Genomic DNA, 15,639 nt, shown 5'->3' with positions numbered 1-15,639 from the left:
CATTGGTTCTTTCATATCCCAATGATCCATTTTTGGGACAGATTCTAATCTCAGGCGCAGTGTGGGCATCCCAGCATACCTAGGAAAAATCTGTTACTGTGCATCATGCGTGATATTAGAATCTGGCCCTTCCACTGGAAATGGAACATTTGCATAAGTTCTTTGGACTTTTTATAATAGCCATATTTTCTAATATTTGCAACTGGGCACATTTTAGCCTGGACTGCCTTTCATTCCACAGATGGCAATTATGAAAAGCCCTCACATATGGCCACTACAAAAATAAATGTCTGAGACTGCAAATGTACAGGTTCCCTGCAGAGCCCAGCCCTCTGAACACAGTCCCTTTGCTGAGAGCCTGGGCCAGCCTTAGGCCCTGCTCCTGCAGTGAAGTCAACTGGCAACGTCAGAAATTCACCCAGACCCAAGAGCTGTCAATTACTGTGATTTTACCCTGTTTTATTTCTCCAGCTTGAGAGTGAATGAACTTCCTGACTGTATCCAAGAAACCCTCTAGGCCTACATTTAACTTTATACACAGAATTAGCCCCAGGGAGATCAGTCACATCTCTACTGACTTGGACAGATTATCAACGTTTTGTTCAGATTTCTGTTCTCTCCCTTCCCAACCAAGTCTGTACTTGAGTTCACAAGGCACAATATGGGCTGCACACAGCAGCCTTTCTGAGCAGCTTCCAGCTGCTGTTCCAACAACCCTGAGGAGCAGGCCAACTTTTGCTGTGTCCCTGGGCTGGCAGGGGGCCCTGGCAGAAGGGACTGCTAGGCAAGCACATGCTGGTTCTTTTAGCATGATGGGTGCTCTTCAGCAGTGGAGCTCCTTAAATGTTTTTAAAACAGTTTTCAATAGCATCGTTCATTTTTCTTCAGAAAGACAATCAGTTTATTCTCTCAGAAAATTCCAGTCAACTCCACTGCAGCCTCAAACACCAATTACTTTGCTTTCCAAGGGCTGCTCAACTTAACTTCTAAGTACATGGTATTTTTTATTAAACCTAGATAGAAAGCACTCATTCCCTCATACTTTTTTTGAAATTACCTATCATTCCTTAGTCACAACCCTCCAGTCTAACAAACCTGTTCATAGCTACAGAAGCTCTAGAAATATGGCACAACCTTTCTTTCCAGGCATCTAAGATCAATGCAACTTCCTGTACAATTTAATGGCCACCCAATTTAGAAATGTTAAGTGCTAGACAAATGTATACTATTATTTTGCCTCAGTGAGATGTTCACAGCAATTTCATTTTGATTTTTCACCTGTTATTGACTAAACTGTCATTCAATACTGGCCTTAAGATTTACACTTGTGTTTGCATAATAGTTTTCAGAGCTACAGATCAAGCTCCACAACATGTCTGATTTTTAGTATGAACCCAGCTCCAGGTTTTGTGGTGCTTGCTGTTTTTTTAATAATACAGCAATTACTTCACTTCTTTCATTTGCTGCATTTTCCTCCCAAATCTCTCGGAGAGGCAAAATATAAATCATTCTTACAAGAGCATTAATATTCCAGTGTGTCTTCCTGACTTATCTTTCAAGTCTGTTGTCTAACTACTTACTATTTATTTGACAAAAATATATAGAGAATAGGCTGAGTCCCAAACCTGCACTGGCGTAAATCTGCACAATTTCCTTGGAATCTGTGACATTCTGCTGATCTCAATTACATCTACAGCAGGTGATGATTTGGCCTAAACGTGTTAACCTTTGTGCCTGCCTTCAGCACACACCTATACAAAAAGAATAAAAGCTAAAATCATCTCCAGTTTATCAGCAGATACTTGAACCCTCTAAATAACCATCACCAAACTGCAAACACCTCTAGTATTTCTGGCTCTAGTAACTCCTGGTTGAGGAATGCCTCATTTGCTTTCATCCAGCCACTGCAACAGGTTCTCACCACTGAGCTTTGGTACTATAGTATTTCTATCCTATTAACATTCCTCTGCACCTTCAAATCACCTCCAGTCCTGCTGAAGGCTATCACCCCCTTTGCAACTGCTGTTCTCATCAAAGGACAGTAAAAGCCTTCAAATCCCAAACAAAACTAACTTGTCTCAGTAACATCAGGATCCAGCATTTGGTCTAAATAACATCCATTGAAACCCCAGTGACTTCAGTAAGGTGCACAGGATGCAAATCAACCCACCATGTAGCTGACTAGGAAGTTTTTCATTACATGCCAATAAAACTGGTTTTTCCCCATTAACTAAACTACAACTCTTTCCTTCTGATAGTACCTATTGTTTCCTGCAGAAAATTCTTTAGACGTTCAGTTAGCTTCTCAGCCTTTTTCCTCTGAAAATAAAGCTTTCTATTCTTAATTATACTGACAATCACAGTTTCCCAAAACCATTCTCAACTTCTTTCCCCTTATCTCTCCAATAATTTTCATGCTATTGAAAGCTAACAGCTTTGTTTGCCATCCTGCTTTCTCATGCTATTACACATCAGAGCTTTCCCAACAGCTGCTTTGATACACTGCACATCTAAACCATTCTGCTCATTAAAGAAACAATAATTAAGAGCGGTTTCTTTCAAGTGAACAAAAAATTCAACACTAAAAATTCAACTGAGAGAATCATGCATGGCTCTATCCATCCATCTCACCTGGCTTCCTTGAAACAAAATAATCCATATCCAGTGGAAGTTCCAAAAGGATAGGCCTCTCCTATAAAGCAGACCCAAACGTAACCTTGCAGTGGCTATGCTCTGAGTACCGCAGGAGTTAACCAGGAGAGAGTGCTCAGTCAGAACGGCATTCCCTGTCCCAATGAGGTTTTCCATGCACTCAAGCAGCAGCTATCAGCTCACATACACCAGGGAGAATTTAAATCAGGAGCCTTTGCAGACAAGTCTACGCACAGTGGCAGCAGCCTAAGGCTGTACAGAGAAAGATGCCTTTTACAGCATTCTTTGGAACAATGTTTAAATCAGATCTGAGCACTCATAGGGAGGAATCATATTTTACTCTGGTCCTAAGTGGTGGGTAAGGAACAACAGAGTTTTGACTCTACCTAGACTGGGTGTGTGGTGCAAATAACATTGACAAATGTTGTTCTAACACTCTGCTTTAAATAACTGTCTTCTGAGAGAGTAAGGATCTCCTGTCTAGACAGAAACTCCAGTTTTTCTGTCTGGGCAGGAAACCAAATCATATACCAGTGAAGATTACAAAACAGTAATGAGGGGAAAAGGAAAAAAGCAAAGCGGGGTAGCAAATTTACTTCTTCCCAAGTCAGGGGAAAAATAAAAATCTTTCTAAACACATTCAGAGCATCAAACATAGAAAAATCAGATCCTGTTGTAACCACAAGGCAGCATCCATGTTTGTGTTCATCATGACCTGCATGTGTGAACCAAAATCCGACTGCTCCCTGGAGTACCCACCTTTCCTCTCACGACAAAAAAAAAAAAAAAAAAACCTTTCAGGACAAGATCTTTGTAATTCCTGCAAGCTCCAAGTCCATTAGCCCACCTCTCTGAAACATTCCCTTCATTTATTTGTAATTAGAAGTGAGCCCACATCTATATCAGAGGAATTTAATGACTAATGAGTGACAAAAATGCATCTCTGTTCAAGTGATCTAGTGCAGCTGTTCCAGCAATGCTGGTAGTGTTGTGTTTGCACAGCTTCCTCTGCCATCAGGCTGGAGGCTGTCCCAAGTCACAGCATGGCCCATCCTATGTGGATTCCTCAGCAGACTCTTATGGCTGCAATACCTTTTGGGACTGTATAAAATAAACATTGCTGAAGTGGTCCTGTCACTGCGCATTTCTCAGCTGAAGTTGCCAGGACTGTGCACAGATACGGCACAATTCTTCCCTAAAGGATGTGGGCCATGTGTGTAGCTTGCTGCTCATTTCATCTACCAGCAAAATGAATAGGGTATTACAGAAGAGCACAGTTGAAACAAGGTCAGGAGGTCAGCTTTCTCCAGGATGATGCAGTGAAATGGACTGTAAAAAGCTCCTGCTGTGTGTGAGAGCAGAAAGAAAAGATATTATAACAGCCATGCTCAATACAAGGTAGAACCAGAATTTTAAGGACAGGCTGATGATTGCATTTCTCTACTGGAATTCAGTATAACTACAACTTAACATGCATAGCAGAACAATTCCTAGAGCTTTTTCCCTGTCCTGTAAGGATTAAATAGGTTGCCAAAAAGTCTCTCTCCAGAAGGCAAGAAGATGAAGGTGTACACATAAATGCAGCACCCTAAGAAACATTAACAGCTGAGCAGTTCACATGCTGAAGGTGGCTCCAGCCCAAGCCCCAGCATCTCCATGCCTCCATTTTGCACTTGTGTGATGCTCTCTTAGTTCAATTTTATCCCTGAGTAGGTATCAGACCCATTCTGCAAGCACAGCCCTATACTGCATTAGCACTTCTGCACAAACAGGGAACTTGCCCTCTTCTCCTGTGCCTCCATTAACACACAAGTGCATAATTTTCTTTTTCCATGAAGATTTCAGTGTCTGTGTAAAAGCCACACTAGCCAGGGCAGCTGGGATGCGGCAGACAAGGACTAAGGACATCTTTCTGACTTATACAGGTGACAGATTTCAATCCTCTGCCTTTGAGGATGCTCTCATGCCAGCTAGCTCCTCCATCCTTAGGAAGCACAGGAAAACATCATCCACATCTGACTCTGATATTACCCTTTAATTCCATGTCAGAGGCTTTGTCTTCTGCAATCTCCTGAAGAAGAAATACCTGACCTTAAACAAATAGTTCCAACAGGTTGGATGGTATTTTTTGTGCTAAAACTAGATTTGGAAAAAGTCCCAAACTACTTTAGATTATTTCTGAAGTTTGAGAGACTGCTGGCATGGGGGGAAAAAATAGCACTGCATTGCATACAGAAGGCACTACCAGGGAGCGACCCCTTGCCTAACAACTTAAGCTCTTATTTTATTTGAGTGAAGGTATTTTTGTACCCAGCGTAACAGAATTCTTCACAGTCCTTCCAAAATAGATCAGCATCTAATAGCTCAAGGTCTGATAAGCAGTGATACATGGCCAATAGATTAATCATTTGTCCTTTAGAAATTCTGCTACAAAATTGGAATATTTGTTTCCTCTTTGGGTGGGAGGGAGATGATAGTGGATAGCAGACTTCCAGACAAACAGGAAACATTTGCTCGAGACACAGGTCTTTGTTCTCTGCTCGTTACAGAGCATTTTCTCCTGGCTTTTCTGAGACTCCTCTAGCTGGCTGGGCTGGCAGGAGCCCAGCTCCAGTAGCACAACATTGAGAAGACAGAAATGATGGCATTTTGACAGGGAGGGGTGCTTCAATAGCACTTGCATGACATCTCCATCTGTGTAGGGACACCTGCAAGATGATTAGGATGAGTTGGAGTTTTGGACTCCAGCTGGACCCTTTGAGGCTATTGGATGTCCAAACAGGAAGATCTGTACAAACAACAAATGCACTCAACACCTCAATAGCTGCACTTGCCTACACCACCTGGTCACGGTAAAGCATCTCTTTGTGAGCTCCAGCCCCAAAGCTGACAGATTAATATTTGGGAATGAAGCCACAGTTGACTGAAGTAGTCCAATTAGTACAAGAAGCAGCAGCCCATCTGCTCCCTAGCAGGGGCCATGGAAACACATCCCTCTGCATAGCTCACTGCTCCCAGGGAAATCAACAGCTCTGTCCTGAGAGTCAGAGCACTGCAATCTGCTGGCGTGTCTGTGAAAGACAAGAGCACAGCCAATGGCAGCAAGCTCACTGCAGCATTGCCACAGAACTGAAACACACTCCATGGAGAAGGATAATCTCTTCCTTCCCATTGCAGGCAGAAAGATCTCTGCTAGAGCAGCACAGCTCCTAACAGAGGCGGGGGAGCTGGAGTGAGGGCAGGAGCTGTTTAGCCATAACGTGCAGGCTGCCAAGTACAGGTCATGCAGCTTTCCACAGTTCACCAGATGCAGGGCAGGAGGGAGCACATTGCTCTGTACAGAGAGCCTTCCAAGCCCAGGTCTCCAGGGGAACCTCAACTGTAACCAGGTTCACAGGCCACTGCGCTTTAGAGAGAGGCAGTGCAATAACCTCATACCTCCAAATGATAAACACAAATATGGCCCAAACGAGTCAGGCCGTTCAGAACAGCACTGCTGCTCTTGTCAGCCAACATTCCAATTATGGACAAGGCTACAGCACACATACAATTCTGATTTTAATCTGTATACAGTAGGAGAATTTGGGTTTCTTCAGCCACTGCTGTCATCTATTGATGTTTTACTGATGACATAACTGCTGTCTTGGTCAGCCCAAAGGTCCTGCAGCACAGCACACAATCTCTGACAATGATGGTTTAGGAGAAGCATTTAAAACCACTGCAAGCCTATTCCATCTTTCCTCTAGCAAACACTTCAAACTACCTGAGCCAGATGTAGTACCTTCATATTTTATAGCCTCTTACAGGACTTCCTTTCATGAACCTGCATTTAACAATACTGTATTTAATCCAGTTATATTTTTGGTGTCCACAACATTTCTGAGCAGCAAGTCACACAATTTAATAATGGGTCTGGGGAAAAAAGACTCTTTCTTTCTTGTTTTAAAACTTCCCAGTATTATCCCCACTATGAAAAACATTTACTGATCCTTCCCTACCCACTGTCTATTTTCTACTTACTATTTTACAGGCTCTCTATTTCACACCACTTCAGTTTTCTCTCCTCCAAGATGAAGATTTGTCTACTTTGTCATTCCTTCTATGGAACAGCTTCAAAAGTGCTGTAAGCCGTGCTGGGCTCCTCATCTATCTTTCTGAGAGGGGAGAGGTGGCAGAACTCTATCTGAGATGTACACACTGAGCACCAGAGCGACACAGTCAAAAGATTATCCAAAATTACCTGGAAGTAATAACCACCACTTCAGTGCCCTTTGTGTTACATGAACAGATCAGGACTGGCTTCTCCAATGTACAGTAATTCCCATTACCAACACTGAGCTTCATTTATCATTTAATCCCTTAATCCTTATTTTGAAATCCCAATATACCTCTTCTCAGCCACTTCAATTTTTATTAGCACAAATAATGTCATAAATTAAGCAAATACCTCCTCATTCCTGATACACCTGCCAAAGACTATTTATGAGTAGGCATTGAGATTTCCCTGAGATATGCTAGCGATCTCCTGCCTCAGTGAAAATTACTATTTATTCCTTCTTTTTTGTTATTTTATATCTTTGATCAGACTTCAAATCATGCTTTCTGTGTATCCTCTGACTTTTCTGTTGTTATAAAAGCACTCAGCGAAAGACCTCATTTGAACTTTGTGGAAATCCAAATCCAGTTCCATACCTTAAGGTATTTGCTAACCATTTGTGCATTTAGACACCAGATTTTCTCTTAGATAACTGCACATTAGACATGTTTAAGCTACAGGTTGAAAACACTGTCTGTGGACATACTTTAAGGAATGAAGAAGTACTATACCTAATTTTCTTCAATTACAGCACTGTAATACGATACATCTACTCAAGGCAGACAGAAAAAGAATGCAGCTACTTACCTGGTCACCTTAGAGAAAATGCAGCTGTTTTTCTTTAAAAAAAAAATCTGTAGTGCACTTTAATAATGTCAGGGGGCACAAACTTTTTTCAAAGAGGAACGTGATTAGGCTTCCTTACTGTGACATATATCTACATATAATGTCAATTAACACCTGCTAGGATTCTAGAACAGAAAATCCTTTACTGTCTTGAATGCTCACAGCAAAACCCTCCCCCAAGCAAGATCAGTTTTTCTTCACTTTTTTTGCCCTCCCTTACAACAAATACCCTTCAAAACCTCCCACAACAGGAAAGACATTACAGAAATTAAATGGCAGCCACAGCTTCTGGGAACTCTTGAAGCAGGACCTTTTTTCACAAAAAAGGGGAAAATTACACAGTAAAACAGAAAAATTTGAGAAAGAAATATCCTCACACTCTGGAAAAGCAAAGTATTTTCCACTTAAAAAGCAAGGGAGAAAAAAACATGCAGAGCCTTGAGAAAAAGCAAAGAACCAGCAGGAGCAAAGTATGGAAGATCTGGCAGTCTGCCAAGGAATCATGAGTGGACAGTAACACAGGATGGAAATACTATCTAACACAACTCCACGGCCAATGTGAACCAGTTCCTATACACAGATAAGAGAGCTGGAGCACTGACTCTGCCAACACTTGCTGCTTTGTCATGCCAACAGTATAATAGAAAGGAAACACTGATGGATGGAATTGCACATGATTTGCCACAAGATATGAATGGCATTACTTACAGGATCTTGAACGGTTTCTCAGTAGCTCTGCTTTGGAAGCAGCCAGTGTTTCATTCTGAGCCACTCAGAACTGCAGTGCCCAGATGGAAGTGGCTCTTGCAGCCCTGCTTTGCTTTACTTTCTGCTTCAGACACTGCTGTGCCATGGCACAATGTGCATCCAGGGCACTGCAAACAAACCAGTCAAATTCCCACGCAATAAATTCCACCTTCGGCTTCAATTGTGTAAATGCTGCAAACACTGAATGCACATCCCACTCTGCCTGGCAATCCCCAGGGCACAGGCAGATTTTACTGAGCTGGGCTCAAAGGGGAGCCACAGTCAGGGCCCAGTAAAATGCTGCAGGTCCTTATTCTGCTGTTGTGAGTGGTGTCCTCGAGTGTCCCTTGGAATTACAGGACAGCACTTCTCCCTGGACAAAAACTACAGTCACTTTGACAATTGCTGCCAACGCTGTAAAAGGCAGCAAGCAATTGCTGCTAAAATGTACAGATCCTGAGAAGTGCGCTGAGTAACAGTGCTGCTTAAAGCCACTGACTGTGCAACTTCCTGGGTATTAACCAAGATTACCAAGTGAGTTGGCAGATCCCAGCACATTTTTGATATTAAAGTGATGGGAAACTACTTAAATACCGATGCATTCATTACAAAAACATCTTTTTGGCATTTGCTTCCAATTAACGCTCATGCCTTAGCACAGCCAGTTTTCCTCATTATATTCTAACATTATGGCTATGTGAACGACCAAACACGATTATGGAAATGTTGGCTCCCATTCCCTGAAATGGGTATTTGTAAGGAGGCTGTCAATTGGAAATATTTGGAAATCTATCAGGAGTTTAAGTACATTTTAAAAGGCCATCTGTGTACAAGAGGCAATCACACTGACAGCGTTCTCGTGCTGGGCACGGCAGCAGAGGTGCAGTTGGTGACACTGTGCTGCACTCAGAGCATCTCCTTCAGCTGTGCTGTGCCACTGCCAGGCAAGCAGCAAAGACATGGACAGCCAGGGACCACTATGAACTGAAAGCTAAACCACGAGGCTGCATCACAATCAGCTGCACATCAAGAAGGGACTAATATGCTTTCAGAAGCCAAAAGGCGAAATACAAGACCTGTTATTAAAGAGTGTTTGCAGTACAAAACCAAAGGCTTGCCTGGCACTGACACAACTGAAATCACAGCCATGTCTATCATCCAAGTGGTTTGCTTTAGCAATGAATTCCATAAATTTTCCAACAGCTGCACAGGACTTAGCTTCACAAATCCATTAAGGTAAATAAAGCATGAACCCTGCCTGTCTCCTCATCTAGTTGGACTTCATTGTTTTAAGCTGTCTGCTGGATTTATTCATATTGCTGGATTTGACTTGCAGTGCACAGGAATTATTCTCATTAAACGTGTGGGTTACAAACATTTCACTGTAAGAGACAGAAGGCTTGGTTCAAGCTTTCTAACACGTTTTAGGCAGCATTTATCTCTGATCACCAGCAGCATCCTCCAAACTGCAATCCCAGCTAACAGCCACACATCGAGCTGCCCAGTGTGCCTGGAGAGTTTGGGCAGCAGAGCTCCCTGCACCTTGAGCAGCTCTGCCTCACTCCCATGCATGGGGCAGAGATGCTGCTGCAGCCATGCAGCACAGGAGGACAGCTGTCCTCCTGTGTGACAACAGCAGCATTTCCCCCAAGGTGCTGCTGACTGCAGGGGGAATTCCTTGCTACTGCAGCCACAGTAAATTAATACATGGAATTAAGCAGCACTAGGATAAATCTTAAGACCTGAGCATTTAGGTTTTTTTCATAGGGGATTTGTGTTGTGCTCAAGCTCTCATGCAAGGAATGTTGCCTGAAAGGTTATGAACAACAGGAGAAGAACAAATAGGGAGAAAACAAACCTATTCCAAGTTTGTTGAGCACTTTTTTTGGTGACTTCTTAAACATTATTTGTAACTATCTTCAAAGTCTGCTTATTTGCAATGTACAACAGCACTAGCATGCAAAAATAATACCTGAAAACTGACTCTAGAAGGTTTGAACATTTGTGATTATCAGACAATGAAAAATCCAACCAAATTTCAAAGCTGTTTTTGCAACGTTGAAAGCTGCAACTCTTTTTAACGCTCATTTAAAACAGATCAAGTACTGCCATTTCCAAATGAGCAATTACTGTCAAAATTGCTCAAAACCAAAGTCAAAACCAAAGCTGAACCCCAGGAGATACTCCTAGGACATGTTATGGGGTCTCGGTTAAGCCGATTTGGTATGCATTGGTTGACACTTTTCAGTATTTCTCATAAGACAAAAATTTTACATTCATAATTCAGCGTCATATTATGATGTCTGTGAGAGCAAACATTTTACTGAAATACCTAAAGAATGCATAAAAAAAGTTAAATTCAAAAGAACAGAAGGGGGAAATCAGACTGATCTGTTTATCCAACTGAACTGTAAGACTTGAAATACCTGAGGGGAACAGAGGGATTCATTCCAGGCATTCATCAAGCAGGGATTAATTTAGAAACACATATACAGCTGTAGGTGACTGTATGTGCCCTGGGCAGCTGCTTCATGTTTAACAAAAAAAAGTCCCAAAAAAACCAAACATAAAACTCCAGTGTGGTCTGGGACAGACTGGTAGAAATAAGCAAAAGACAACTGTGTAAACACAGAGGCCGTGTTTGTAAAAGCTCATTAATGCCAAATTAAAGTGAAAAACATGAAAAGGTCTGTATGTGTTCCAGCCTGCAACAAAAGTTAGGCTTTACCACCAAATGGTATTTGTGTGAATCAAACTGGTTTCTTTCCATTGACAAACTCCTGCTGAACTAACCACCAGGCTGTTCTCAGGATATTTTTGGTTGACAGTGTCAGAAATGATTTTTTAATAGGACAGTGACTGATTACAACAGGCAGATGATCAACCTTGCATATAAAAATAGGTTAACCCTGTAAGCTGTTTCCTGACATATTTCTGTGACCTACAATCCACTTAGGCAAGCAGGAGGACACACAGGTGGCAAACCTCACCAGTGAACCCAGACTGAACTGTATTTTAATGAACCGTGTTCTGCAGGATTTTATTATTTCTCATCAAGGCCAAAGTTAGTTCTTCTGAAAATAGAGAGTTGTTGCTTTTTGTCTGATAGTGCAAACCTCCTGCTGTGGACAGTGAGTTTGGGACTCTGGAATGAATCCCTCATCCATGCTTGGTTTACTTCCAGTAGAGTGACCCTCAATAGGAATATACCAACTGCAGGCAATAAGCACTATCCAACACACTCAAGTGCTGCTCTGTCACATCAGGTAGCTATAGCCAGAATCACTAGGCTGATGCAATCTGAAGGGTTTCACGAGGAAGCTGTTTAACACCACAACATACTTAAGGGAAGACACAGGAGAGACACTTGCTGAGGTGCCCTTCTGTGTAAAAGGCAAATTACTGGAGACACCAGGAACGTCAAGAACCTATCAAACACATCAGCGTTTTGAAGAGGTCTGCCTGGGACTCTTCAGCCCCGATTCTGCCATAAGAATGAGTGGTGCTTCGTGGAAAGTCAAACTAGCAGATAGTGCTTTCAGCCTGCAAAGCAACTGCTAGAAACAGGGAGGAAAAGGTTTGCTGTCATGGTCAATCTGAGCTCCAATAAGGAAACAAGCAGCAGCCCATTAGCCAGCACTGACAGGATGAATTGAGAAAGGCAGCCCATCCGGCTGGGAAACTACAAACTCCAAAGGTGCGAGGAATATGCTGTGCTGCTCAACAGATGCACCAGCAGCAGCTGTCACAGCTGGGGCTGGGACTATCAGCACAATGAAGACCCTGCCCACATGCAACACCTCCAGGCCAGCAGCCCCTCTTGGGTAGAAGGAGGGTCCTGCCCCCAGCTGGAAATGGTGCTCATGAGAAATCCTCCTCACAAGAGGCAACTACACTCTCGGTCATGCACCTTAGCTACAAGTGGCAGCCTACAGTGCTGGGTAATTCACCTCCCAGGAACACAGCCAGCTCTGGGTAAAGTTGCTGAAACAGAAGTGCAAGAATGCTGATGGGTGCAGAAAAGCTCACTTGGGAAGTCAAAAGAATTTATATAAAGGATAGGGTGGAAGATAGAAATAATCAAATAGGAAACAGCAAAGAAAAGCAACGGTTCTACATAAAAGAAACAGCCCTACAGAGATTAAAAATAACTTACACCTTTTTTTTCAGCCATCTAAGCAGTAAGATTTGGAACCTGCCTGCCTGACTTGCTGCCCTGCACACTGTACTGACTAAATCAAATACAGGCATAATAAACATACAGCATGCCTACTGGAAAGAAAACAATTAGAGGCCCCAGAACAGGAAAATCAAATATATAAAAGATGGAGTAAGCTGTACCAAGCAGTAAGGAGAATTAAATGTTAAAGAGTAGTTTAAAACTAATTGATCAAGCTCTCTAGTCAGTTTAATAAACTGTGATCCCATGAAACTATTATTCTGGGCAAGAAGAAGAAAAATACTATTACTGTCATATCTCAACTATGCAACAACACAATCATGGGAGAGCTTCACTCAAGCCAGTGGAGAGGGGAAAACATACTGGCACATGTCTGGAGTCAGTGCTACATGGATAGCCAGGGAATTCAGAGATGGAACAACTCTTGGCTTTGTTGGAAGCACTGTCTAGACCAGGCTTTCCTTTTTTGCTTTCTGTTTTTTAAACAATGAGTAAAATTCTTAAAGACAGCATGAAGAGTGTTCACAGATAATTTTGTTCACAAATAAATCTCACTTACTAGAAACTTAAGACAGATCTGGAGAACATGATGTTGCTAAACAGCAAAGTAAGAGGCTCCATGTCCAGATGAAGAAACCAGAAGTGACCATAAGCTCAGGAAGATGCAATATATGACATACAAAAATAAAAAACCATTTGAGGAACGACTTTTAAAAGGCATAAAAATCACAGAGAAAAGAATTCTGCTGAGAATCTGTAGGGTCAAAAATTATGAAGATATAGAAGTAGTGCTTAGTGACAATAAAGCCATAGATGAAAAAAGATATCCTGCATGCATTTTTGTTGGAGGAGATTGCAGAACAGGAGTCTTTCCAATCTCCTCTCTCCACAGCAGTACAGAAGAGAGCCTATCTCAAATCAAACTTAGTGACAGAAGACATTCAGAAGGAATTCTCTGATGAGCAAATGAGCAGCAACATGACACCAGCACCATATGATAACTGTCTACAGTGGAAAGAAACCCAAGATTTAACTACCAACAATGCTATTTAACTTCTGGCTAAAATTTGCTCTGATACCAAATGAGTTCTGGGCAAACATGGACCAGAAAGCCAAGCAAATTGGTGGAAGCTGTTTTAAAGAACAGAAAGAGTGGCTTTACAGACAAATATTTTTATTGCCATTGACAGAAACAGATTTTGTGAAGGAAGTTTTGCCTCATTATCTATCAAAATACTTTCTAGAGGCGTAAACAGGTATGCTGACAACAGAAATCCAGACTGTATTTGTATACTCAAAGGCGTCTGACAAATCCTTAGCCAAAAGAACTTAGAAAAACAGCTGATGTAGAGCAAGGAATTCTTCAAACAAATAAAGAAATGTTTAAAAAGCAGTAAAGAGAGATCCATCTTTAAAGAACAAGGCGGTGATGAAGGGGACAGATGAGATTGATTAGGCAAAACAGGTGAGCAGAAAGACAGAGAGGTGATGTGGTTTGCTTTCAGCAGCCTGAGGGGCCCAGGCAGAGTGACCTGTGCACTGCCCTGTCCGTGCCCAGGGCACACTCCCAGCAGGAAACAGATACCTGCAGACAAATGGCTCCACTCATCTCCCCAGCAGCATCTATGCACATGGAAAATGGCATTTATCAAAGGACTTTTCCTGACTAAAGGGGAGGATTTAAACACCTGGTAACTAATGGCAAAACAAATTCTGAACGTTTGTTTTTTCACCATAAAGACTTGTCAGGTATTTTCTGTTTAAAATATTCGGGCTGAAGAACCTGAAATACTAAAGAAAGAGTGGGTTTATATGTCACTTTAACTGTGATCCTAATTTTATCTTGTGCACTTTTACTATAATGAAATCCATCCACAGAGATGCTCTCCATTTATGCCAAAAAGGGTGAGTTCTCTACAAGCAGTAACAGATTTTCTATTATGAAAATAATAGGAGAAACCTCCAAAATGTCTAGTTTATATAAAAAACGTTAAATTACTTTAAATACTGAACACAGGATATAAAAATTAACTTAGTTTACTTCTCTTTCAAAAAGAATCTTCATCCTGCATTAAAAAAAAGAGATACATTCCCCTCTGACTTTTCCCTGAAACACTCTCTACATGCGAGAATAAAATTAGAAAAAAAAAAAACAAACTACATTCTGAGAGCCAGCACAGTGGGATCTCTCTCTATTGCTATTTGTAGAAGTATCCTTGGCATTCAGATTATTTATTTTCATCATGCTCCTTGCTTCTCAAAGTGCTATTAAATTTTAGAAAACACGCTTTCTGAGAATTAAAAGCAGATGTGTCCCAGTCAGTATTTCACACACCTTATGGAATTTGCTTGCCTGAAGCTCTGCTCATCAAAGTCTATTGGTGGGCCCAACCCACTCGCAAACACAGAAAAGAAAGAAACTGAAATGCTCAGGAACTGTTCCTGGGGAATTTGCTTTCCAAGGCTCCTCAGAAGATACTGAAAAACAATAAATAAAATTACATTTGTTCCAAGGAGATTTTCATGCAGTTCTTCCAGCAAGTAACAGTTCTCTATCTGTATGAAATGATAACAGAATTTTTAAAAAAATATAATTCAAGAATTCCTGTATTAGCAGAAGAAAGAGATAAAAGGAAGTACCTAGTCTACAAACTAACTCAAGAATTTGCAGTATGTATTTTTTCCACTCCACGCTTCAGGCCTATCAATATTTGTTTCACACTAACAGATTCTATGTAACACATTCCCATTTAAAATAGCATAAACCAATGTTTCTGTGCCTCCATGTTATTCATACCACTTATGTTTTTACTGATGTACAGTAGAAATTGGGTAAATATTATTTTTATTTGGCAGTTGCACAGAAGATTTTTACTGAATGTATCAACCAGACCAAAAAAACCCCCCAAAAATTACCCAAAACCCGAAATAATAAGAAATATAAGATAAGATCCTAAGATTAATATAGCATTCTATTGTCCTAGTGCTAAGATAGGTGTATTCTATTTAATTTCTTTAAGTCTGAAACACAGCAAGGTTCATTATGAGAAGAATTGTAACACAGTAATTAGATTATCATGTAATTAGTTTTAGGGGAAATAAATCTTTATAAAAATCC

General features: G+C 41.3%; 1 long non-coding RNA gene across 5 annotated transcripts in view; it reads right to left on the bottom strand.

Annotated features, from left to right (window-relative positions):
* Positions 1-15,639, bottom strand: part of LOC146435577 (uncharacterized) — a 358,567-nt gene that overhangs the window by 163,854 nt on the left and 179,074 nt on the right. The gene's annotated exons all lie outside the window — the stretch shown is intronic.

This window comes from Lichenostomus cassidix, chromosome 6, assembly GCF_008360975.1.
Source record: "Lichenostomus cassidix isolate B80296 chromosome 6, HeHo_3.0, whole genome shotgun sequence".
Classification (NCBI taxonomy): domain Eukaryota; kingdom Metazoa; phylum Chordata; class Aves; order Passeriformes; family Meliphagidae; genus Lichenostomus; species Lichenostomus cassidix.
Note: the sequence above shows the minus strand (reverse complement) of the source record. Positions and strands in the feature narration are given on the sequence as shown.